The sequence below is a fragment of the Lissotriton helveticus genome, chromosome 5_1 (genome assembly GCF_964261635.1).
Source record: "Lissotriton helveticus chromosome 5_1, aLisHel1.1, whole genome shotgun sequence".
Lineage (NCBI taxonomy): Eukaryota > Metazoa > Chordata > Amphibia > Caudata > Salamandridae > Lissotriton > Lissotriton helveticus.
This window is the reverse complement of record NC_136065.1, coordinates 749959521-749984503: the sequence shown is the minus strand read 5'-3', so window position 1 is coordinate 749984503 and position 24983 is coordinate 749959521. Positions and strand designations below refer to the sequence as shown.

Genomic DNA, 24983 nt, shown 5'->3' with positions numbered 1-24983 from the left:
TGGCATGGAGGTCTGCTGAACCCAGCAGGCCACCATCCCTGGGAGAACCAGCCATTCCCAATGGGTTCGCTTATTGCGAGTGGCTCATTAATATGCATGAGCCTCGCATTTTGCGACCCCATTGGGAATCACAATTGGTCTCTGTCAATTGAGCACAAATTGCGAGTCGGATTTTGAATGGTCGTGCATCTGCCCCTTAATTCTATGTACATTTCAGGATACTAGGAATGAAGAGGAGTCTGACAAGGAACAATTTTAATCTACGTCTTGTGTTCAGAGTGACTTAAGTACAGGTGGCCATTTGGTTAGACACCTCTCTCAAGTGGACTTCCCTTCTTTGAAGGTCATACTTTTGATCAAATTTAAAATGTTTTCTCCCGTACTGATGAATGCTGCTTATGCTATGGACACAACCTCACATTTATTTTAAAAACTACTCTCCTCCCCTGTGCCATCTAACATCTAACATCAAACATAGTGCTAAGAACATAGTATGAATTTTGGTTATCCTGTGTTACTGTCTTATATCTGTAACCATAGCCGAGTGTGGTTTAGGCATCTGGCCCCCTATCAAACCAATCTGAAAGAAACAGTTAGTTATAGATTCCTTACCTTAGAATTACCCCCAGGCATCCGACTGGATCAGGAAAGTTTTTGAACAGCAGTACCCCTGCGTGTCAAAGGTGGCATCGGTTGACTCCACGTTCGTCGTTGGCGTTGTGGCCGCAGTGATGAGGGCGCGGTAGCTACATAGACACCATCCTTGCATGCTGATGTCAGTTCCTTATTTTTCCGTGCCAGCCAGCGAGAGTGGTACCTCCAGTCACTTTTTGACGGACTAATGTTGGTGACGGATCCGCACCACGTGTGTGTTTGGTCTTGAGCGTGTCTAAGACCCCAAGACGTGCTCCGACTGCCGGACCATGAATCCGAAGTCTTTGCTGTAGCGGTCCCGAAAGCTTCTCGAGGCCAAGCAGTCGGCTCCGCGCCCTTCCAGATCAAGGTCATGTAGCAGGTCGAAGGACTGGTCACCGAGCCATCATCACTCTTCATCCATTTCTTCGCACTCGGGTCAGGTAAGTTGAAGCACAAGAAGAAGTCAAAGAAGCATCGTCGCTCATAGACTACTCCCCATTTGTTGGCCGACGCGCAGAGGGATGCGGGTGATGTCCCTTCCGCAGGTCCGCGTGCGGAGCCCGAAGGGTCGACTCCGGGCTTCCCTCCTTTCCCGGGACCTGGAGCGACCCCTGCCCAGCTTTGCCAATTTTATCAAGCGATGCATGCCATCTTTGGGCAGCCCAACTACGCCAGCGAGCCTTCAGTCCCCGCTGACTTGGCTGGGGACCCTGGGCCTTTGACGCCGGTGGCTCCGGTCCCAGCACCGCAGGGTCCCCTTGGATCCAGGCCTGGATCCGTACCTGCGCCTGTCGACCTTGTTAGACCTCCCCCGGCGCTGACAGCCCCGGCACCATGTCCGCAGGCGGCACCGGTTGTTTTCCCAGCCGGCATCGACCCTGGTCTCCTTCCTGACTTGGACACGGAGCCAAACTGGCGTCGACTGACTCCAGATCCGGCGCCTACTGGTACTTTTGTGCCCTTGTTCTACCCTGGCTCTTTTAGACCAGATTGGCAGCCAAAGGACGGTGAGGAGGACTGGGAGGGGTGTAGAGACCCTCTAACTGACCAGTTGGGCTATGAACCAGACTGGAGAGAGGAACTGGGGGAAGCCAGTGGTTTGGATACCTCACCAGACCATGGCATGTTGTCTCCTCCTACCGTGGCTACGGAGAAGGGAGCTTCTTACGCCATGGTGTTGCGTAGGGCAGCCACAGCCCTCGGCTTCGAACTACCTACTGTTACAGTCAGGACTAACCTCATGACAGAGGTGCTTCAGCCGGCAGCGTGCTCTTCGGAGCCCCTGCTCCCATTTAATGAGGACCTCACCGACATCTTTTTGGGCACCTGGTCCAGGCCCAACACAGGGGCTCCTGTGGATAGGATGATTGCCCGACGCCAACGCCCGGCTCTGGGCGACCCAACTTTCCTCTCCCAACAGCCCACCCCTGGGAGCTTGGTGGTTCAAGCCTCCACCTCCAAAGGCGCATTCCTTAACGCACCACCTGATAGGGAATCCAAAAAGCTGGACCATCTTGGGAAGATGATGTTTTATTCCTCAAGCTTGTGACTGCGGTCAGTAAAGACTGCATGTCTATTGAGCCGTTATACCCACTCTGTGTGGGATACAGTAGCGCAAGTGCTGCCCCAGTGCCCAGAGGAGGCCCAGACCATACTCTGCATTGCGGTTTCCGAACAGAGAGACGCAGCAAAGTTTACCATCCTCTGTGGGCTGGATACCACTGACTCACTAGGCCGGACGATTTCCGTGTCTGCAGCCCTTCGACACTATGCCTGGTTGAGGTCGACTGGTTTTTTTGGGGATGTCTAATTCACTCTTATGGACATGTCCTTTGATGGCCGTCACCTATTCGGCGACAAGGCAGACAACGCGCTGGAGCGCTTTAAGGACTCTCAGGGTACGGCCAGGTCCTTGGGCCTCTCCACCACCCACCCTGCGCAGTCTAGTCTGCCTTTAGCCCCTTTCGTCACTACGGAAGGGGTGACCCACCACGTCCCGCCCAGAAACACAGACTAACACAAACTGTTCAGCCCCTGCGCGGCCGGGATCTTAGAAACCACCGCCGTGGTTCTGGGGGCCAGCGGGCAAGCCAGTCCACCACAGCACTCTGCAGCAGCCTCCTAACCTTCCTATTCCATCCTTTTCAGGGCCACCAAATGCCAGCGTGCGGCAGGATTCGCCATCACCTCCCCCACTGGCGCACCATCTTGCCGGACAGGTGTGTTTTGCAAATAGTCCGAAGGGGCTACTCCCCTTCGAGACTACCCCTCCCTGCCATGCCACCTCAGTATCATCGTATGTCGGAGGATCATCTGGCCCTTCTCCACCATGACGTTTCGGCACTCTTGGCCAAGGGATCCATTGAGCGAGTTCTTGTCCCAGAAATAGGTTGTAGTTGCGATTCCCACAAATTTCTGGTGCCCAAGAAAGGCAAAGGCATGCGTCCTATCTTGGATCTCAGGAACATCAACCGCTTCCTCTGGAAGGAAAAGTTCTAAATGTTGATGCTAGCTCAGGGCCTGTCTGCCCTGGATACTGGATGGTAGCGTTGGACTTGCAGGACGCGTATTTTCACATCCACATCCTGCCGGCGTTACGTGCGGTTCACTGTAGACCACGAGCACTTTCAGTTTACCGTGCTCCCCTTTGGCCTTACCAGCGCCCCTCAGGTGTTCACAAAAGTGATGGCGGTGGTCGCAGCTCATCTGTGCAGATCAGGGGTTCCAGTCTTTCCCTATCTCGACGACTGGCTGTTGAAAGTGGGCAGTGGCGTCACTAGGGGGGTGCGGGGGGTGCGGACCGCACCGGGTGACACCATCAGATGGGGTGTCACCAATCTGGTTACGCTGTGTAACACAGCTCTGCAGCCTCGTCTCTGCGGGGACGATGGGTAGATGTCACTTTTTGCTACTCCAGGCACGGTAGTGCACTGAAGTACACGCAGGAATTGTGTGACAATATCACGGTGGAATAAGGATGTCTGTAGGATAACATCGGGAGCAAGTGCAAGTCAGGTCATTACAGCCTCTGAAACTTTCAAACTGAAACGCATTTTGGCAATTGTGTCGGAGCGGTGATGACAGGCTCAGGGCCCTTTTCTCCCTCGAAATCTGTGTCCCAATCTTTGACAAGGGCATCCACACGAAACAGGGCAACTGGAATTGTACAGCTATAGGCAGCCAAATTAAGCAGGAGGATTGGTTGAATTATGGAACAATAAAGTCCAATTATGTGGCACGTTATGTTGCACTATTATTTTATCACACACTGATAGTGTCTGAACTCGGAACAATTATTTAACCTTATTCCTACCAGTTTAAGACATGAGCGCATCAATTAGCCGCAAAAGGTGACAAGTTAACCATTGCAAAGGGTCAGCCACCACAGCGTGCCACCCTATGTGTCGTGCTTTCCTTAATATCTATAGATCATTTCCAGGTAAAAGCATTTTTTTATTCTGTCAATAAGTCAGCAGAGTGTGAATTATGTGGCAATTGCAGTAAATCCATTTTATGTGGTAAAACGCAGAAGTTGTTGAATTCGGAAATTCCGGGTTACCTGCGCGCGAAGCACTATCATCCTATGTTCGTTTCTGGTTTTTCAGGCTCCTTAATCATATTGAGATTCATCGTGGGCCCTTTTTTTCCAAAATGTTGACAACTATTTTGGGGCAGATTTATGAAGGACTTGCGCCGCCGGTGCGTCACTTTTAACATGGGAAAAAGTGACGCACCGGCGGCGCAAGGCCTTCATAAATCTGCCCCTTTATGTTTTAGATGGGAATCTCGTGTAATATCAGATTTCCCTTCTTTCACTTATCGGGAGACCCCATCCCACTACTTCCTTTAATTCCACTTTTAACCATGGATGCTTAGCACTTACCTGCTCTCTTCCTACTTGTTCACATATGTATAATTTGATGTATTTACAATGAGATTCCTGTACATTCCTTGCCTTCACATAAACATTTCCCCTTTATATTTAACATAAGTTATTCCCTTATGCTACAACTTTCCTCAGCTATTATCAGGGCCACTGGAATTATGAGGCAGGGGAAGGCCAAATTATGTAGCACAGTTGAGTAAATTATGTGGCAAAAAAGGCAAATTATGCGATTTAATGCAGCATATTTTTAAATGGTATTTCTTCATTAGTTTGTACTTTTTATATATGTTAAAACTGTCTGGACTGTTGGGTGCACATAATTAGTACCAGTTTAATACCGAAAGATAGCAATAAGCAATAGAAAGGTGACTTGTCAACCTTTGCAAAAGACCTTCCACAGCGTGGCAACACGTGCTGCTACACTGCCAGGAACTGGTGAACCATTTGAGCTAGAAACAATTGTGTTTAGTTAAAATCTGCAGATTATGCAGCAGATGATGGATTATGTGCCAAATGCGGCAACTCTATAACTATGTGAAAATCGCCATGCTGCACAATCCCATAATTCCTGTGGTCTTGGCTATAATCCTTACTATTAATACTTATCCGTTCCATTTCTGTTTGTATATTCCGTTTTTATATTCTCCTTTTTCGTTAAACCAATCAATCAATCAATCAATCAATCATGCCATTTGTATAGCGCACTACTCACCCGGGAGGGTCTCAAGGCGCTTGGGGGGAGGGGTATGCTACTGCTCGAACAGCCAGGTCTTGAGTTGTTTCCTGAAGGCGAGATGGTCCTGGGTCGCCGAAGGTGGATGGGGAGGGAGTTCCAAGTCTTGGCAGCCAGGTAAGAGAAGGATCTTCCTCCGGCGGTGGCTCTTCGGATGCGTGGTACGGCTGCGAGGGCGAGGCTGGTGGACCGTAGCTGGCGGGTGGGCGTGTAGAAGGTCAGGCGGTCGTTGAGGTACTTGGGGCCCAGGTCGTGGAGAGACTTGTGTGCGTGGGCGAGGAGCCGGAACGTGATCCTCTTGTCGACGGGGAGCCAGTGCAGGTTCCTCAGGTGGCTGGAGATGTGGCTGCGTCGGGGGACATCCAGGATGAGTCGGGCGGAGGCGTTCTGGACGCGCTGGAGTCTTTTCTGTAGCTTGGCTGTGGTTCCGGCGTAGAGGGCGTTTCCGTAGTCCAGTCGGCTGGTGACGAGTGCCTGGGTGACACTCTTCCTGGTCTCGGTCGGGATCCAGCGGAAGATCTTGCGAAGCATACGCAGGGTGTTGAAGCACGATGAGGAGACGGCGTTGACTTGTCTGGTCATTGAGAGGGAGGGGTCCAGGATGAAGCCCAGGTTGCGTGCATGGTCGGTTGGCTTGGGTGCGGTGCCCAGGGCTGGGGGCCACCAGGAGTCGTTCCAGGCAGAGGGCGAAGATCCCAGGATGAGGACATCCGTCTTGTCCGAGTTCAGTTTCAGGCGGCTGTCCTTCATCCACTCGGCGACGTCTTTCATCCCTTCGTGTAGGCAGGTTCTGGCAGTGTCGGGGTCTCTGGTGAGGGAGAGGATCAGCTGGGTGTCGTCGGCGTAAGAGATGATGTTGAGGTTGTGCTGGCGTGCGATGGCTGCGAGAGGTTTCATGTAGATGTTGAAGAGGGTGGGGCTGAGTGAAGATCCTTGCAGGACGCCGCAGATGACTTCGGTGGCCTCGGAGCGAAACGGGGGGAGGCGGACTCTTTGTGTTCTTCCGGCGAGGAACGAGATGATCCACTCCAGTGCCTTCTCTTGGATACCGATGTTGCTGAGGCGCTGGACTAGGGTGCGGTGGCAGACCGTGTCGAACGCAGCGGAGAGGTCCAGGAGGATGAGGGCCACAGTTTCCCCCTTGTCGAGCACGGTCCGGATGTCGTCGGTGGCTGCGATGAGGGCGGTCTCGGTGCTGTGGTTGGCTCTGAAGCCGGAATGCGAGGGGTCGAGGGATCCGTTCGTCTCGAGGAAGGCGGTCAGCTGTCTGTTGACGATCTTCTCGATGACTTTAGCAGGAAAAGGGAGGAGCGAGATGGGGCGGAGGTTTTTGAGATCGGTGGGGTCCGCTGTAGGTTTCTTCAGGAGGGCGCTGATCTCGGCGTGCTTCCAGCTCTCCGGGAAGGTGGCGGTGTTGAAGGAGGCGTTGTTGATGTTCCGGAGTTGGGGTGCGATGGTGGAGTCGGCCTTGTTGAAGACGTGGTGTGGGCAGGGGTCGGTCGGTGATCCGGAGTGGATGGTGTTCATCGTGCGGGCTGTGTCTTCGGTGGTCACCGTGGTCCAGATGCGAAGGGTGGCGGTGGGGGGCGTTGGTTCGACGGTTGGGTGTGTGGGTGGGGCGCCGAAGCTGTTGTGGATGTCGGCGATCTTGCGGTGGAAGAACGAGGCGAGGGAGTCGCAGAGGTCTTGTGACGGAGTGATGTCGTTGGTGCCGGTGCTGGGGTTGGAGAACTCCTTGACGATAGTGAAGAGCTCTTTGCTGTCGTGGGCGTTGTTGTCCAGTCGTTCCTTCAGGGATTTCTTCTTGGTGGTGCGGATGAGCTGGTGGTGCTTGCGGGTAGCGTGTTTGAGGGCAGTCATGTTGTCGGTGGTCCGGGCGAGGAGCCACGCTTTCTCGAGGGTGCGGCAGGTCTTCTTGGAGTCCTTGAGGTCGTCGGTGAACCAGGATGACTTCTTGCTTCTGGGTCTGCTGGGAGGGTTCTTTAGTGGCGCGAGGTCGTCGGAGCAGGCGGTCAGCCACTGTGTGAAGTTGCGGGCTGCTTCGTTGGGGTCCGTTGTGTTGGCGGGTGGGCTCTGGCTGAGGGAGGTGGTGAGCTGGTCTGCGGTGATCTTGCTCCAATTCCTGTGAGGTACCTGTTGCGGGTGGTGGTGGGTCGTGGATCTTTTGAAGCTGAAGTGGACGCAGCTGTGGTCGGTTTAGTGGAGTCCGGTGGCGTGGCTGAAGGTGATGTACTTGCTGGAAGAGAAGACGGGATCAAGCGTGTGGCCGGCGTAGTGGGTGGGGGTGTTGACCAGTTGATTGAGTCCGAGGTTGGTGAGGTTTTCCAGCAGGGCGGTGGTGTTGCGGTCCTTGTTGTTCTCCAGGTGGAAGTTGAGGTCCTCGAGGAGGATGTAGTCAGTGGAGGGGAGGGCGTGTGGGCTGATGAAGTCTGTGATGTCTTCGCTGAATTGTGTGCGTGGTCCCGGGGGTCTGTAGACGAGGGTGCCTCTGAGGGTCGTCTTAGGGTCGGTGTGAATCTGGAAGTGGAGATGTTCGGCTGCGGCGAAGGAGTCGTTGGCGTCGGTCGTGATGCGGATGGTGTTCCTGTGGACGATGGCGATGCCACCTCCGGTCTGGTTGATGCGGTCCCTCCTGATGATCTTGTACCCGTCCGGGATGGCGATGGCGATGTCGGGTGCAGAGGAGGTGTTCATCCAGGTTTCCGTGAGGAAGGCGACGTCCGGTGATGTAGCGTCGAGGAGGTTCCAGAGTTCCACGGCGTGTCTGTGGACGGAGCGGGTGTTGATCAGGATGCACTTGAGGTGGTTGCTGCTGGTGCTTGTCTTAGCGGATGCGGGGCAGGTTCGGAGGCAGGTGAACTTGCAGGTGCAGCAGGTGAAGGGTCCGTGGGTGCGTCTCGGGGTGGCTCGGCAGCAGGCGTGGGTCCGGCCGGCATTGAGTGCGTTGAGAGTGGCGGCGTCGTAGGTCAGTCGGGTCGTCTTGCCTCGGCGGGGAGGGCCAGGGGTCCTGGCGCTGGGCGCGGGCCAGGCGCGGACGGGCACAGATGGGCTTACCTTTGGCGCACCTTCGGCGCTCCCGCTGCGCGCGTCCGCTGCGCGGTCGCTCTGGGGGCGTCATAAGTAAGGAGCCGGGAGGGAGGAGCAGCTGGGTGGCGGGAGCGGGGCGGCGAATGGAATCACAGGGGGGTGGGGCCGCAGGGAGGCAGCGGCGGGAAATTCCAAGAAGCAGCGGGAAATTCCCAAGAGCAGCGGGAAATTTCCAGGAGCAGCGGGCAGCGAGCGAAGGAATCTGCAGGCAGGAGGCGGCAAAGGCAGGCAGGAGCGGCAGCAGTGAGTGGGGCGACCAAGACCAATCTTTTGTGTTCCATGGTAATTGACCCAAAAAGAAGTTCCCCATCTCACATACGTTACATTGCTGCAAGTAAATATGTGCATGAAGCATCATTGTCCTCCGACTATAAAAATGCTTGGCACTGACCTACGTCCTTTAACGAGCACACACTGCATGACTGTGAGGTGAAGAAAATTCCTGTTGGGAAGCAGCCTGTCAAGCACAACCAAACTGGAGGAATACCAACTAAGCATGAAACACATGTCCAAGAATATCCAGCACTGGCTATACCAACACTCAGCGGCAAACACTTGAGAGATTGTGAGGATCAACACTATTGAGGACTACATTTACCATAATGCCTTGGGAGTTCCGGTGCAGGCAATATGCACTCCTGCCCAACAGTTTAATTTGTTTTAGTTAATGAACCCTGGGGATGTTCCTGTGTGCTTCCATGCGGTAAGTCGTGAGGGGGTGACACAATGAGTTACCCGCACCAGGTGACACCAACCCTAGTGACGCCACTGAAAGTGGGCTCGCCCCAGGCTGTCGTCTCTCACCTCCAGACTACGGCCGACCTCCTGCATTCGCTGGGGTTCTCCATCAACGTGCTGAAGGCACACTTGACTCCTTCTCAGAAGCTCCTCTTCATCGGAGCGGTTGTAGACACAACGTAGTTTCGGGTCTATCCTCCTTAGCAGTGAGTCTGGAATATTCGGGCTATGATTCTGATCTTTTAGCCTCTATCCTAGGTTTTGGTCAGGATAACCCTGACGCTACTGGGCCTGATGGCCTCTTGCATCCTGCTCGTGGACCATGCCAGATGGCGTATGCGGGCTCTGCAGTGGGACTTGAAGTTTCAGTGGGTACAACATTAGGGAACCTGTCCGATTGCGTTCAGATCTCTGAGGGCACTGCACACCAATTGCAGTGGTGGTTAACGAACCAGTATTGGGTCGACGGGAGATCCCTCGCCCTTTCCTAATCAGAATTTACAGTGGTGACCTATGCATCACTTCTGGGATGGGGCCGCCCCATGGGGGAGCCAGAGATCAGAGGCCTCTGGTCTCCTGTGGATTATAGGCTCCACATTAACCTTCTGGAGCTTCGGGCGATTTGTCCTGCACTCAAAGCTCTCCTTCTCACTGTCTGGGGAAGAGTGATGCAGGTGTTCACGGACAACACCACCGCCATGTGGTACTGCAACAAACAAGGGGGGGTAGGGGTCGTGTACCCTATGTCAATAGGCCCTCTGCCTCTGGACATATCTGGAACATCAGGGCATATCCCTGCTGGTTCATCACCTGCCAGGTTCGCTGAACGCCAGGGCGGACAAACTCCACCGCAGGTGCATGATGGATCACAAATGGTGTCTTCACTCGGAGGTGGCCCAATGTCTCTTTCAGCTGTGGGGAGAGCCTTGGTTAGATCTATTTACCACCGAAGAGAACGTGCAATGTCAGCAGTTCTGCGCTTTGGAAATTTCAAGGCGGCACTTGGTAGGCAACGCTTTTTGTCACACGTGGAGTTGCGTTCTTTGATACTCCTTTCCGCCTATACCACTTCTGCCGAGAGTGCTAAAGAAGATGAAGCGCAACCGGGCCCAAGTCATTCTTGTGGCTCCGGATTGGGCACGAAGGGTCTGGTATTCCGAGCTGCTACACATGGCCAACGATCCTCCGATCCAACTGCATATTTGGGAGGATCTTCTGTTGCAGCAGCAGGAGACGGTTCTCCACCCGAACCTGTCCAGTCTCGACCTCCTTGCGTGGAGATTGAGTGGCAGCAGTTGACGTCTTTCAACCTGCCTCCTGATTTCTGTGATGTAATCTTGGCAGCTAGGCATCCCTCCACTAAGACGGTATACACCTGTAGGTGAAACAAATTTGTGGCATGGTGCACAGCAAAGGCTGTGGATCCCCTTTCTGCCCCTCTTTCTAAAGTAGTCTGTAAAGCTGACAAAGTCTTGAGTAATTGAACAAGTTTATTCAAGATACAGCATCCTCAGCTGATACAACGCTCTCCAAGTCTCAACTGCTTAATCTGTTGGCAACATTCTTTTCTAGGTCATCATGTGACCTCACCGCATTCTAATGCTGCCAGCATATAGGTCATCATATCTTCCTTCTTACATATTTAAACAGAACAAATAAAAACATGACAGTAAACATTTCTAAAATGTATATATTGCATTATACCCTAGACTGACAAAATGGAGACTAACATATAACATCACTAAACTTTACATATGTCAGCCATACTTCTTACAGCACCATCCTCCAAAATTACAACACTACGTTTGACCTCTCTGAGTCTGCATGGAGCTGAAAATTTACTTTCTCCTTTATAAACAAAACTTTTTTTTTTCCACTACTACTAAATCACCTTGTGACACCACGCAATGTCTCACCCCTTTTCTTTAATTGTAATGCTAACATTTCTATTTTGAGAATTCAATGCATTTCTTTTGATTTCATCACAATCAACCTCAATTCTCATAGCACCACCAGCACTTCAACTCAACCGCACAGGACACTCTTTCACACCAGGTTGTCTACCTTTCAGGGAAACAAATTGAGAGACTCTTGTCACAGAATGGGGAGTCGTCCTGTGCACCCACATCATCATCCTCAATTATTTCATCCACGGAAGGTGATTAGCAAGTGAAAGTTGTATGTTGTCTATCACCAACCGATTTAGTCTCTCAACCAACCCATTAGCTTGTGGTCGGAAAAGAGACACTCTTTCCTGTACAATACCCATGCCAGATAAATAATTCACCTTTTCTCTCGATACAAACTGCACCCCATTATCCGACACAATGCTTTTGGGAATACCTTCCTGCATGAATACCTCTTCAAAGAAATCTATAATAATAGAAAAATTCACCTCTCCAACAGCTTTGAGCACAAACCATTTAGTATGATAATCCACCAAAGATTAGGATGAATCTGCTCCTTAACCCCAACTTGGCTATGGGTCAAAAGCCAATCTCTGCCAAGGTCTTTCAGGGAAATCTGCAAGTCCCAGAGGTGGTTCTCTAGTCACTTTAGTCTTGTCACTATTAGCACATGCTGCACAATTTTTTCTCTTTTCCTTGACATCCCGATACATTCCAGGCCACCAAAATTACTGCCTCACCTTCCTTTTCACAATTCCCCTTCCCAAATGTCAAGAATGCTCGACCGAATTCCTTTAGGAGGAACAGACCGACTTCTTCTCATAAGCTTGTCACCAGCCACACTCAGCTCTTCCTTGACTTTAAAATATTCAAGCATATCACCACTCAAACTCTGTGTCTTGCCAACCACTCACAACTCTGTTCAGTTTCCTTCATAACAACATCCTCTTGCTGCGCAGCCGCCCATTCTTTGCCACTATTGCTAATTCTCTATTCAAAGATACACAATCTCTAGGTGCTACCTGAGCAATGCTGCCTCCGGACTCCACTTCCACTGGCATCCTTTAAAGATAATCCGCCACACCATCTTTGCTACCTTTCACATATTCAATCTCATAATTATAATCCATCACTGACAAGAGCCACCTAGTAATGCGCGGTTGGTACGTTTCCTTCCAGTCCTCTTCCTCCTTTGAAAATGTACAATAGAGGCTTGTGATCAGTACTACGTCTTAAGGGAATACCCCACACATAAAACTTAAAATGATGTATTCCCAACAACAATCCAGAGCCTCCCTTTCAATTAAGGAATATGTGGTTTCCGCACCTTGCAATCTCCTGGACACAAAACCAATTATGCTTTCATCACCATTCTTGATTTAAGTCAACACAGCCCAGATGCAACCTTACTATCATCTGTTGTCACATACGTCTTTGCAGAAACATCAAAGTGTCCTAACATAAGAGCATGAATAATACATCTTTTTATCTGTTGAAAACGCAACCTCACACTCCTCACTCCATTCAAACTCAACCCCTTGCTTCAATATTTTCCTCAACGGTTCTACAATTTCTGTAAATTCTTTTACAAACTTGGCACAATATTCTGCCAGACCTAAAAATTAGTTTAAGTCTTCCTTAATTTGTGGTCTAAACGCTTTTTCAATTGCGGACACAATGCATTTTTTAGGGCTGAATCCTTTATCATTAATAGTATGTCCCAAGTAAGTTACTTCACTCATTCTGATTTGGCATTTCTCCTTTTTTACAGTTAAACCATGCTTCTGCAATCTTAACATTACTTCCTCAAATAATTTGTCATGTTCATAGTAATTCTTTCCCACAATGAGTATGTCATCTTGAAAGCATAACACATGGTGTAGGTCGCCAAATATATTTTTCATAATTCTCTGAAATACCGCAGAGGCTGACGGAAGCCCAAACAGCATTCTCTTCTATCGGAACGCACCCAAAGGAGTGACAAACAATGGTAAATGTCTGGATTGTACATGTAAATCAACTTGGTAATATGCTGATGTCATATCAAAAACACTGAACACAGCACCACCACCCTCCATTGTTAGCATTTCAGAAATGTTGGGAAGTGTTGTCTGTCCCCCCAAATACTTTTATTTAAGTCATGTAAGTCTATGTACAACCTGATCTTTCTGTCTCCTTTGGGTGCCAACCATTCGGAAGCTTCAATGGGCTTGATTATTTGCTGTTGCAATCAGTTATCAAGTTCTTCTATAAAGAGCATTCTCATACAATTAGGTACATTTCTCACTTCATGTACAATTGGTTTTACACTATCTTTTAATATAATCTTGTGTGAAGACCCTTTTAATAGGCCTAACTTGTCAGAAAAGACTTCTGGATATCTCTTCACAAGCTCACCACAACCATCATAAACTACCTTTATTTCATCAAAATCAGCCAACATAACTGGTTCAACAGCTTTAGGATTTATAACAAACCCCAGATCACGCTGATGGCGCCACCCTAATGAATCTGAACCATAATCTGTAACATACACTCTTAATTGTCATCTATATCATACCCAAAATCTCTATTTTCCTTCGAGCATATCCCACATCTTTTATATCTGGTTTATGAAATTGACACTCATCCATATTTCCAAGTTATTTTCAAATGTTCGCTTAGAGATTAAGGTGAACAAACTACCTGAGTCTACTAAAACTCTCACAGACACCACATCCAAAAGCACATGACATTGAGGTTTTTCTAGCTTATCGGTACTTTCCAATTTCACAGCACATCCATCCAACTTCTTTCCATTACTTACAACCTGAACCTCAGCATCCATTAAAGAAATAATTTCAACAGTTGAAAATAATTGTTCAACAATATCACACTGATTATCAAACTCATTACCAACTTGTTGACCACTTCCTGCACCACTGAACTCTATTCTGGTCCTGCACATTTTTGGTAGGTGACCTAATTTCCTGCAAATGGTACTTCTGGCAGCACATTGTGCACTCGATGCAATGTGCCCAGGAGCATGGCACCGAAAGCACTTGAAGTCTCTCCAATCTCCATTTTTCTCTTTTGCCACCACACTTGTACCTTTAACTTCAACAGTTTTCTTTAAATCATTACCCTTTGCACTATATTTTTCCTTAGATTGCACCACCTCCAATACATCAACATTACACTCTTTCTTCACACTTCCTGTATTATCCATTTCCTTCAACCACATTGTCTTGTGCTCCATCCCTTTGGGAATTTTGATTGTTTCTTCTAGATTAGGATCCTTGATTAATAACTTTTCCTTAATTATTTTGTCATTAGTACATCTAACAATCTGATCTATAATCAAGGAATCTGTTAACTGTTCAAAATGACTCAACAATGTCAAACCTCTCAACGTAGCAACATAGGACGCTATGCCCTCATCTTGTCTCTGTGTTCTCGAGAAAAATGTGTGCCTCTCCAACACCAGATTAGTCTTTGGGCTGAACTGAATGTCTCACATATGCATCGACATTTCGTAAACTTCATTCCGTTGTCCATCTCCCATACCCAAAGATACTTTGGGTATGGGAGATGGACAACGGAATGAAGTTTTCTTCTCCCTTCAATGCCTAAGTGGTGTCGTAAAATTGCTGGTCTCCTAAGTCCATAGCGATCCCCACCACTGACTAATATATATGTAAGAAATAGTCTTTTCCACTGCCTCCATGGCACTGGTGGATCTCCAAGTGAGGATAAAAAGGGTGGGGGTTAAGCCATGGCTTGTTCAGCCATACCTGTACTAAAACAACAACAAACTAAAACAAAACATTTAAATACTAATTTAAGATAACAAACAACATAACAAATTACCATAAAAAGCTAAAACAATGAATTGAGTATTCACAAGAGAATTCTCATGAAGTTAGCATAAATGCCTTGAAGGATACTTGTTTCCTCTAATGCCAAGCCAAGAAAGGCAACACCCTTTCATCTAATGCTTCAGTTCACCATTCAAACAAAGGCAACAATCTTTCCTCTAATGCTTCAGTTCACCATTCAAACAAAGTCCTTTCCTCTAGAACCAAATAGTTAGGCAACATCATTTCCTCTAATGCCTCAGTTCGACATGCAAAGAGGAACACAGGGAACACAAGCAAGAAGTAAGGTATCTTCGTATTATTTGTATTCAGTATTCTATATCACTGTTGCGTGTACAAAGGTGTTTCAAACACAATTTCCATACAATAATGTGACCCACGCCGACATGCACATCAAGTGCCACATTAGTTTTATTTGAATTATGTGACCTGCGCCGATATGTGCATTGAGAATCACATTAATTTGTCACATTACTCTGTGACTTAGACTTGACTTGTCGAGTGGTTTGTTTGAAATCTGTTTTTATGGAAAAACCAGAGGGAGGGTCTGCCTGTTCACAGCTCATCGCCTACAACCCTTTACAGGGCCGGCCGCATAGTTTAGGTAGACATATAAAGTGCAGATGTTAAGTGCCAATGCAGATGTTACACAGCAAGTCGCCTACATCCCATGAAGGGCCGGCCACGTATGAAAAGAGACATTGCATGATGGTTCAAATGCGAAGAAACTTCTAGGCAGTAAGAACAATAAGACCCAAATTCAACATGGAAAAATAAGAAAAGAGAAAGGCCTGATGAAAGAAAGAGAGATAGTTAGCATGGATGCGAATAAGGGGGACATACAGAATAGAAAGCAAAAAGGAGCTTCTACGGGGGAAGTCTAGGACATGTAAGAAGGGACAAGAAGTGGAGACCATAATAATCATGAGGTCCAAGAGTTGTGCTCAAAGACCGTATCTAAAAGAGGTAGAACGGCGGGGTGGGGGAGGAGGCGGACAGAGGGGTAGGGCATTCATCTTGCCCCTCAAGGAATGTTGTGACGAGCAAGGGAGTGGACCAGACTGATTATGTAGGAGCTCTGTCAGAGTCAAGAGGGTACGCAGCGTCTTCAAAGAGTTGAAGAGCCCGGCGCTTCGGCGGCAAAAGACATGTGTGCTCCATTTGACCATGGTAGGTGACCAGTGGCTGCTATATTTTGGTGAAGTGTGTGTTGCAAGATTGCAAGCGCGCAGTAAGTTCTCTTCCAGGGGATACACATTAAAGTCATAAGCACTGAATAATGTCTGCCCATGAGCGGGAACCCGGACCACATAATAAAATATATATATATATATGTGTAAATATATAACAATAGTACATAGTACTAAATAAATTATACACATATATATGTATAAACCAATAATATGCAGCCCAACATAACCCATAGGCTAATAAAGCCATCATTACATATTTTCTGCAGTATGAAAATAAACTATATAAACAATGCAATAAACAGTCTTGAGCCTAAAAAGCATTCCATAATCAGCAAAAAACCTTTTATTTTCATCAAAGAATTTGTAATAAAAGGCAATTAGCCTAAGAAGGCTGAATACAGAAAAACTATCCCTGCACAGAAAATCAGACTGACATCTCGCCTTTAAGGCCTCAGAGAATCTGAACACTTTGCCTTTAAGGCCTCCAGGGGAACTCTGTTCCCATCATGCACCACAGGTGACAGTTAGGTCAGTTCTTTTTTCCGGCTTGTTCTGTGAGGAACCTGGAACTTGAGCTTGGCTGAATTTAACTGTTTTCAGTCAGAATTTGTTTTTTTCCTGTCTTTTTTGACAGTATTGGCTTTTGGTGGTGTTTTTCTGTCTTTTCTGACTAAATCTTCAGAAAAATTTTAGTCAGTTATGCCACCTTTATTCTATAAGTGTCCTTCCTGTGGGAAGAAGATGTCCAAAACAGATCCTCATTCTGTTTGTGTGGTTTGTCTACCTTCCACACATGATGTGGAAAATTTTTACCATTGCCTCAAGCTTTCTAGCAGAACTTTGAAGGAAAGAGAAGAGGTTCGGCTTTTGGGGCTTATGGAGAGAGAAGGACGTCGTGAAAGGGGGGCAAAGAGTGTTTTGCCATCTGGAAGGTCCCCTTCTCATTCAAAACGTCGAAGACCTGCTTCTCCTGAAGGTGAAAGCAAGAAAAAACGACATCCGGAAGCGTCGACGTCGAAGAAAGTAAGTGCGACGTCGAAATCAAGATCACCGTCGACGTCGAGACCAGAGAAAACTGCATCGGCGTCGAAGACATCGCCGGTGAGGCATAATTTGGCGTCGAAGCGGAGATCGAGGTCGCCGTCGAGAAGCGTATCGATGTCGAGACATCTGGTGTCGGTTGCTGTGAGGACGACTTCGAGAGCAAGGCGTTCTACGTCGAGAGAGAGAGTGCGGACGACGTCGAGAGGAAGAGTGAGATCGACGTCGAGAGAAAAGTTCAGATCCACGTCGAGAGACAAAGGTACACCGTCGAGACCTGAAAAGAGAAGAAGATCTAGATCGCCGTCTAGACATGGTTCGACGTCGAGGCATGCCTCGGGCTCGAGGCTTGAGAAAGTCCAGTCGGCGTCGAGTAAATGTCCGACGTTGAGGAAGTCGACGTCGAGGTCTCCGCTACCTGTCTCATGGTCGACGTCGAGGCATTGTAGATTAGCCCCTCGGACCTCTCATAGGTCTTTGTCGAGGTCTGAATCAGCATCGAGGGCGCTGGATGACCCTCCAAGGTCTGCTTCACACGGCCTGCAGTCAAGGACATCGGTGGACAGATCTCCAGTGGTCGGGGCCTCTCCACACCAAGATTCTTCAGTGGTGGCGTATTCTGACTCGATGTCGAGAAAGTCAGCGTCCGGAGAAAGACAGTTGGTTCCCAGAGAGGTGCAGGCTCCAGCTTCTGGGTCTCCACATTCAATTCGGAGTACTTCCTCATCTGCTTCTTCCTCTTCACTGGGAATGCAAATTCTGCAGGTTTCCCAGGAGTGCTCTCCGGTGCGTAAAACACCACCTGCACGTATGTCTCCAAGATGGCTAGAGAGCATCCGTCATTGGAAAATGCAGCCAAGGCCTAATCAAAGACCACTTACTATGGAGGCTTCGAGACCACCGGCTGGTGGGTCTCCAAGGAGATCCAGATCTCCAGTGCAGAGGCGTTCGCGCTCTAGGGAGCGCAGTAGGCATCGATCTACTACCCCTGAGAGAAGACATAGATCTCCTGCTTCTTCCTCTCCAACAAGGTCTTCTTACAGAGACTATTCACCCACGATCTCATCAACGCCACCCTCTAGGGTTTCGCCTGTGGATGATTTAGGAACCTTCAATGAAGTATTGTGTTGTGGGGCGAGCAAATTCAACATTACTATGACAGTGCCTCAGGTGAAGTCTTCTGTCATATTTGAGACTTTACATCATAAGTCCTCTGCTAGGCCTCTTCTTCCACTGGTGCCTGGTTTGTTGGAACCGGCAAGGAAGACATTCTTGACGCCAGCGACAGTGGGATCAGGGCCCTCAAGAATTGCGAAAAAATATAAGGCACCTGATCAAGACCCCCTGTTCCTGCGCACAGATTCTCTCATAGTGGCGGCAACCAGGAAGGCCCATTAGGCTACGTCTGTCTCATCTGCTCCACCGGAGAAAGACAGTAAAAATATGGATTCCTTCGGCCGAAGGATGTGTAGCACAGCTGGTTCTGTCATGAGAGTGGCCAGTGCTGCAGCGTTGCTGGGTCGCTATGATCGCCTGTTATGGGACTCTGTGGCGAGGTTTGCAGAAAAACTTCCAAAGGAAGATCATAAAGATTTCCTGGAGATTGTTGAAGAAGGTGGATTGGTGGCAAACCAAAGTATAAGTGCGGCTGCGGATTCGGCTGATCTTGCAGCGCACGGTTATGCCCACGGCATATGCTCCAGAAGATCGGCTTGGCTGCGTCTCACAGGATTTAAGCCGGATGCCCAAAGAAAAATAGTTAATCTACCTTTCAACGGGTCGACATTATTTGGATCTCATGCGGATGATGAGATGGCCAAGATGAAGTCAGAGCTGGACACTCTGAAGGCAGTGGGCCTGGAGAAGAAGAAAGACTTACGCCGTCGTAATTTTCGTCCTTACGACTAGAGGTCGTTTCAGCAACGTGGGCAATCGTCGAACTGGTCTTCGCAAAATCAAGGCCAGAACCAACAGAGGTCTCAATTTCAACAGCGCAGACCTGGCGAGGCAGGGGAGGAAACAGACAAAAGTCCTCTGCTGCAAAACAGCTTCAGAAGCAATGAGAAGAAACTTCCTCCGCAGCCGTGGTCCACTCCGGTAGGCGGAAGTAATGTGTCATACTTGGACGAGTGGAGAAGATTAACAAAGGACAGGTGGGTCATCGGCATTATCCAAAATGGCTACCTCCTAAAATTCAAGAAACCTCCTCCCATTATCAGTCCGAAGATAATGTTTTATCACAATCTAAAGCTTTGCAAAAAGACGCAAACATCCTTCTGTGCAAGAAAGCCATAGAGAAAGTTCCTCATCCACAGCGAAACCAAGGTCTGTACTCCAGTTTTTCCTGGTGAAAAAGAAAGGTCCCAAAGCAGAATTCAGGTCCGTACTGGATCTGAGACTGTTGAACAGAGTCATTCGAAAAGAGAAGTTTCGAATGTTAGCGCTCCATCAAATATTCCCTCAGTTACATCAGTGGGACTGCGTGTGTTCCATCAACCTGAAGGATGCATATTTTCATGTTCCAATCTCCAAAAGGCATCGCAGATTTCTCAGGTTTCAAGTGTCTGTTCATCACAACCAGTATGCAGTACTTCCATTCGGGCTAAAGTCAGCTCCCCGAACTTTTTCCAAGTGTATGGCGGTGGTTGCTGCCTTCCTTCGGAAGCAGAGAATTTTCATTTATCCTTACTTGGACGACTGGCTCCTAAAAAGTTCGTCCCCATCTCTGTTGGAAGATCATCTGTCCATATGTCTTCATCTCATGCACAAGTAGGGTCTCCAGGTCAATTTCAAGAAATCGATTATGAACCCTACTCAGCGGATCCACTACCTGGGAGCTCTTCAGGACACAGAAAGAGAAAACGTATGTCCTTCGGAGGAGAGGTGGTTATCAATCGGGTCAAAGTGTCAACTGCTTCGTCAATCCACTTATCCGACAGTTCGTCAAGTATCTTCTCTTCTGGGATCCATGGCATCATGCATCTTCATAGTTCCAAACGCAAGATTGCACATGCGCCCTATGCAACAGTGTCTAGAGGATCAGTGGAGTCAGAGGATGGGATGCTGGGAGGATCGAATTCTTCTTCATCAGTCCGCCAAGGACTCCATCAAGTGGTGGATGAAGAGATCACACTTGATGAGAGATGTTCCGTTTCATCAAGACCCTCCTGTTCAGACTCTGATCACAGACGCTTCACTCCAGGGTTGGGGTGCTCATATGGGCCCCTCTGCAAGTACAAGGGCTATGGTCCGAATCCGAGAAGGGGTATCAAATCAACCTGCTGGAATTACGGGCTGTTCATCTAGCCCTTAAGTCCCTGTTTCCATCCTTCCAGTCTCGGTCCCTCCTGGTGCAAACAGACAATACAACGACAATGTATTATTTAAACAAGCAGGGGGGTACCCGGTTCAGGACTCTGTCCATAGAAGCCCAGACCATCTGGAATGGGTTACTGGTGAGAGACTTGTTGATAACAGCTGTGCATCTGCCGGGAGCTCTCAACTCGCAGGCGGATTTCCTAAGCAGAGTCTTCATCGAGGCTCACGATTGGGTTCTTAACGTGGAAGTCACAAACAGTATTTTCCAGGCAAGGGGAACACCAGATATCGATCTGTTCGCAGACGCGGAAAACGCAAAATGCCCCGTCTAAGCGTCCAGGTTTCCCCAGAACGAGTCTCAAGGGAATGCCCTTTTGATAGACTGGTGTCAGAACTTACTGTACGCTTTTCCACCGACCCCGTTGATACCAACAGTGATCAACAGGATGTACAGAACCGACTACAGGATGATTCTGATTGCTCCCAGTGGCCACACCAATGGTGGTTTCCAGATCTCCTTCAGTTGTCGGAAGTGCCACACAGGAGATTGCCGTGTCGCCCGGATCTTCTGTCCAAGCAGAAGGGGAGAGTGTTCCACCCCAATCTGTTCTCCCTGCGCCTGGCAGCATGGCTCCTGAAGTCATCCAGTATGGACACTTGCAGTTGAATCCTGACTGTATGCACCTCCTTAAGGAGGCGAAACGGCCTTCTACAAGGAAATCCTATGGATTTAAGTGGAAACGATTTGATCTGTGGTGTGAGAGTAATGGTTTTGATCCTATCCATGGTCAGGAACAGGTGATTTTGCCCAATCTCTTATATTTAGCAAGATCTTGTCTTTAATAGAATTAAATTGATGTCCACCTTGCTGCGATCACAGCCTACAGAAAATCACCTACTCAGGCCTCATTCTTTAGGATGCCGGTAGTAAAGGATTTTCTGGAAGGTTTGAGAAAGGTGTATCCGCCAGTCAGGTCTCCTTCTCCACCGTGGGAGCTTAATGTGGTGTTAACTAAGTTAATGGGTGCTCCTTTTGAACCTATACATAAGACTTCCTTGCAACACTTTACTTGGAAGGTAGCGTTCCTGGTAGCTATTACTTCTGCTCGTAGAGTGAGCGAGATTTAGGCTCTGTGTTGCAAAGAACCGTTTACTGTTTCATTCTAAAAGAGTGGTACTCAGGACGCATCCTGCTTTTCTTCCCAAGGTAGTGTCAGATTTTCATATTAATCAGGCCATAACCTTGCCTACCTTTTTTCCAAATCCTACTGGTCCTGCTGAAAGGGCTTTTCACTCCTTAGATCTGAAGAGGGTCCTTAAGTTTTACTTGGATAGAACAAAGACTTTGAGACAATCAGAACGTTTGTTCATTAACTTTAGTCCTATTAATACAGGCTCTGCAGCATCTAAGAGGTCCATTGCTAGATGGATTGTTTCTTGTATTCTTCTAACTTATCAGTTGTCAAATAGGTCTTTGTCAGAAAGACCAAAGGCGCATTCTACAAGAGGGAAAGCTTCTACCATAGCTCTCCTTAGAAATGTTTCTATGGCAGAAATTTGTAAGGCAGCTACTTGGCGTTCAGTGCATACTTTTACTCGCCATTATTGCCTTGACTCAGACACACAGGCAGATGCACAAGTTGGGCAAGCATCTCTCAGAAATGTATTTGCTAATTCTAGCTGAGATCTGTGTGTTACAGCTGTTATTATTTTTTATGTTCGCCCGCGTTTTGTGGGTATGAGCTTGCTATTCTATTCAGTGCTTATGACTATTAATGAGTATCCCCTGGAAGAGAAGGATTAGTTACTTACCTGTAATCCTAGTTCTCTTCCATGGGTATACTCATTAAAGTCATAAGCACCCTCCCGCCTCCCCAGGCGAGCAGTAGCTTTATGGTTTTTTGAATATAGTGATATTGTGTTTCTGGATGCAGATTCATGCTAAGTTTACTGTACCGTACAAAAGAACTGACCTAACTGTGACCTGTGGTGCATGATGGGAACAGAGTTCCCCTAGAGGCCTTAAAAGCAAAGTGTTCAGATTCTCTGAGGCCTTAAAGGCGAGGTGTCAGTCTGATTTTCTGTACAGGGATAGTTTTTCTGTATGCAGCCTTCTTAGGCTAATTTCCTTTTATTACAAATTCTTTGATGAAAACATAAAGTTTTTTGCTGATTATGGAATGCTTTTTAGGCTCATTCCTGTTTATTGCATTGTTTATATAGTTTATTTTCATACTGCAGAAAATATGTAATGATGGCTTTATTAGCCTATTGGTTATGTTGGGCTGCATATTATTGGTTTATACATATATAGGTGTATAATTTGATCTGAAAGAGAGACGTTAGTATTAGATTCCTTACCTTAGAATATCCCCAGGCGTCAGACTGGATCCGGAAATTTTTGCGTAGCAGTACCCTTGCGCGTCGGTAGGCGTCGTCTGCGGCTCCGCGTCCGTCGTCGGCGCTGTGATGACGTCGTCGGAGTACTTAGCCGCCGCGTCCGCGTGCTGACGTCAGTTCTTCTTTTTTCCGCGCCGGCAAGTGCAGATCTGGAAAAAGTAGTAACCCTAGTCATTTTTTGACTAACTTTTTGATCACTTTTGATTGTTCTCGGAGTCTTTTGACTCCGACGGTGCCGTAGGGATGCCCGGCTTTAAGCACTGCGATGATTGCGACCGCCTGATGTCGGTCACGGATCCTCACCGCGTATGTTTATCTTGTCTCGGCGTCGACCACGACGACAAGGCCTGCTCCGACTGCCGGGCCCTCTCTTCGAAAGCCAGGCGGGAGCGGTCCCGCAGGCGGCTCGAACTCCGGCAGTCGGTCCCGCGCCGCGAGAGGTCCCGATCCCATGGGAGGTCGAGGGACAGGTCGCGGGCTCGGAGCCACCACAGTTCCGAGAGTAGGCCGCACTCCTCCGGGTCGAAGCCGTCGTCAGGTAAGCGGCACAAGAAGTCCAAGCGGCGTCATCGCTCTTCGGACTCCCCCCCCGACGCTCGCGCGATGCGGCCGGGGGTTCGGGTGACACCACCCACGCGGCTCCGACGAAGTCGCAGGCGCCGCGCCCAGCCCCATACCTCCGGTTCCTTTGGCTTCACGCGTCAAAGGAGGAGATCGAGCGCTTCCTCATGGCCATGAGGAAACTCTCTCCTCCGACGGGCTCCGCGGCGCCTTCGGGCCCAGCGGACCCGTCTGGGACCCCTAGCGGGTCGGGGGGATCTGCCCCGACGCCGTCAGGTGCTTCGGCCCCGGCGCCGCCGACGCCTGCGGGCCCGGCACCGCAGGTTCCCGTTATCCCGACGCCGCCGGCGCCTTCGGGCCCGGCGCCGAGGGGTTCAGTTGTTCCGCCGGCGCCTTCGGGCCCGACGCCGCTGGACCTCCTTCGGGATCTGGTTCGTCGCCGGTGGACCTTACGACCTCCCCGGCGTCGGACCCTCCGGTGTCGCCTCCGGCGCCGTCCTCGGACGGCCCCGTCCCCGGTTCCACCTTCGTTACTGTTCAGGCGCCGTGACGGCCCCGATGGGCGCCGCTCCAGACGCGTTTGGTGAGTTTCACTTTTATGAACAGGCCCCATTAGTTGAGAACCCTGAGTTTCAGGAGATGGGTGATGAAGAGGACTGGGAGGGGTCTGAGGACCCTCTGACCAGGGAGTGTCAGTCTCATGAGGACTGGACAGGTGACCTTGGGGATGCCAGTGGTCTGGACACTTCGCCTGACACTGGCTTTGTCTCCCCTCCTACCGTGGCTTCGGAGGAGGGGGCAACATATAGTGTGGTGCTGATGAGGGCGGCCAAGGCCTTGGGCCTTGAGCTTCCCGTCGCGGCCGTGAGGACTAACCTCCTCACTGAGGTCCTTAAAACGCAGTCAAGCTCGGCCGAGCCTCTGCTGCCCTTTAATGAGGCCTTGACCGACGTTCTTCTGGGCACTTGGTCCAAGCCCGCTACGGTTTCGCCCGTAGATAGGAACGTGGCCAGACGCCACCGCCCAGCCCCGGGCGACCCATGTTTCCTGTCCTCCCACCCTACCCCCGAGAGCCTGGTCATCCAGGCCTCCAATTCCCAGACCGCATTCCCGTCGGCCCCGCCGGACAGGGAATCCAAGAGGTATGACCAGTATGGGAAGAAGATCTTCTCATCTCTTAGTCTAGGCCTGCAGTCTTCCAACACCGCCTGCCTCTTGGGACGTTACACCCACTCTGTGTGGGATAAGGTCGCGGAAGTGCTGCCAGAGTGTCCGTTGGAGGTACGGGCCAAACTCGGCCAAGCCCTGGTGGAGGGCCGGGATGCAGCCAAGTATTCCATCAGGTGTTGCCTGGATACCACCGACTCGCTAGGTAGAGCGATGGCAACGACGGTGGCGGTCAGACGCCACGCCTGGCTGAGGTCCGCCAACTTTTCGGCAGATGTCCAGAACACACTCATGGACATGCCGTTTGATGGCCGTTGCCTCTTTGGCGACAAGGCAGACCATGCGCTTGAGCGCTTAGGACTCCAGGGCTACGACCAAGTCCTTGGGCCTCTCGGGCCAGCGCCAGCAATCGGCTGCCTTTCACTCCTTTCGTGGCCACGGAAGGGGTGCGCCCTCACG

The 24983-nt window shown here is 49.5% G+C and overlaps 1 protein-coding gene across 4 annotated transcripts in view; it reads left to right on the top strand.

Annotated features, from left to right (window-relative positions):
- GBF1 (golgi brefeldin A resistant guanine nucleotide exchange factor 1) overlaps positions 1 to 24983 on the top strand; it is a 2365494-nt gene that overhangs the window by 1210555 nt on the left and 1129956 nt on the right. The gene's annotated exons all lie outside the window — the stretch shown is intronic.